The following is a 2,276-nucleotide window of genomic DNA, read 5'->3' as shown; positions in this document are numbered from 1 at the left end:
ATAATATATATATATATATATATATATACGTATATATATATATTTTATTTATATATATATATATATAAATATTACGTATATATATAATATATACGTATATATATATATATATATATATATATATATTATTACTATATATATATTTATATATATATATATATATATATATAAAGTGTCTGTGCTGAAACAGTACAAATTTTAACCTTCCGCACCGAGATTAGAACGCTATGAGTTATGTTGAGTAATTCGTAAACCATCCTGCGTTAATTGTATACAAAAAGTAATCATGCCTTCAATTACAATAAAGAAACTAATGACTTAACAAATCAGCATTATTCAGGATAATGGCATCAATTAGTCCAGCCTCGAGTCTTTATCCACTCGACCAAATCCGGGACCGAACTGATTTCCAAAACCTGTTCGAGATCTTTTTCGTCCACAGACAGATTCAATTCCATGTAATTACCTCAGTCACGCTCACGACAATTTCCCAAAAGCATCGGCGGCTGAAGCGCTTCTGTGGCACTGATGCAGATGCCGGTCGAATGAGTTCTCACAAGCGACCATGAATGATCGAAACTCATTTCGTAAGGAGCTCAATTAATTTCGGCAATTTATCGTTAAATGTCTTACCTTTATGGCTTATTCCATTTGATCTGCCAACCACTCTATCTTTATTCAGTCTTCAAACCACTAGGACTCATAACTTTTAAGCCTCGCGTTCTTTATACTGAAATTCAGCGTGAAAAATGACCATCAAATAAGAATCTCGGAAAGAGGAAAGAGTGTTGATGGTTCTGTCAAGAATACCGAGTGAGATGCTTCAGAGTTTCTTGCCCATGTCCATCGCATTTCGTTTCCTCCATATAGAATAGACTGGTTGCTAGGGCAGCCGACTTCCGTCCCTTATATCTCATTATCTTGCATGGCTGGCTGACGGTAGCGTTTCTTGGGAGACACTAATTATGTACAATGAAGGTGAGTTTCACGAATTTAGAAGTAATGTATCGAATCACACCAAGTCCTGTAACAACGTATTGAAGGATATCTCCAATCGTCTTCATTGGTACTTGTGCCATCATCCTGAACCATTTTCACTTCCCTACACCATCGACATGAATGACCCTGTTGATGGCATCTATAAAGGGTGTCTGAATCCTTAAGTGACCTTCACTGGTTTTGTTGACAGAAGACGTTAATTTCCGCCATTCGCTTTCGTAATTTTGCTTCATGAGTTGTGTGAAATGAGTTACTTTGTGGACGAACCCTTATTATGGCTTCCCCTATGCTCACCTGTGCTCTTTCTTACACTGAAGCGAAATGCGTTATTGCATTCTCGCTATTATTATAACCCCTTTCGGGTTGTGGCGAATACTTCCCCTGAAGGTGGAAGATTCTTTGGTCATTTCCCGCTCAAATAATTAGGCTGTACGATAGGTGTTCCCAAATAGGTAGTAATATATATATACAATATATATATAAATAATATTATATATTATAAATATAATATATAATATATATATATATATTACATATATTATAATATATATATAGTATATATATCCATATATATATATTATATATATATATATATATATATTTATATATATATATAAATATATATATATACACATTTATGTAGTGTCACTCTAGCACGTTATTTGTTTTATCAACACTGTTGACAAAAATAAGAGACAGGGTATAGTAGATCCTGACTGGTTTCGACTTTCCTTTTAAGCAGTTAGCGAAAGGAATAAAGTTGAAACCTTTCAGGACCTACACCCACTTTCTTATATTGTCATTTGTGGTAATAAATACATACACATATACTATATATGCATAGTACATATATAATTATACTATATATACACACATATAACCTATACAATAAATATGAATAGAGATCGAGTGTCTAATTGTTGATATCTCCAAAACTTTTGATCCAGACCAAAGACTGATGACCTCAGGAATGTGTTTCCTTAATCAGCCAAAGAAAGAGGATCATCCAGACGGAGGACGAAGGAAAAACAAATGGAACCTGGAAGTTTCGAGATTAAAAGGAAATAATTCAGAAAGTTTTCTTTAATGCATCTTCTTTGTCTCGTGGTTTTCTGGTGGACACTTATTTCTACGCTTAGTATTTTTTGTTAAGAATATATATATATTTTCTATATTATATATATATATATATATATATATATATATATATATATATATATACACACACACATATATATATATATATATATATATATATATATATATATATATAATAT

Source organism: Macrobrachium nipponense, chromosome 27, assembly GCF_015104395.2.
Source record: "Macrobrachium nipponense isolate FS-2020 chromosome 27, ASM1510439v2, whole genome shotgun sequence".
Taxonomy (NCBI): Eukaryota; Metazoa; Arthropoda; class Malacostraca; order Decapoda; family Palaemonidae; genus Macrobrachium; species Macrobrachium nipponense.
This window is presented reverse-complemented; position numbering follows the sequence as displayed.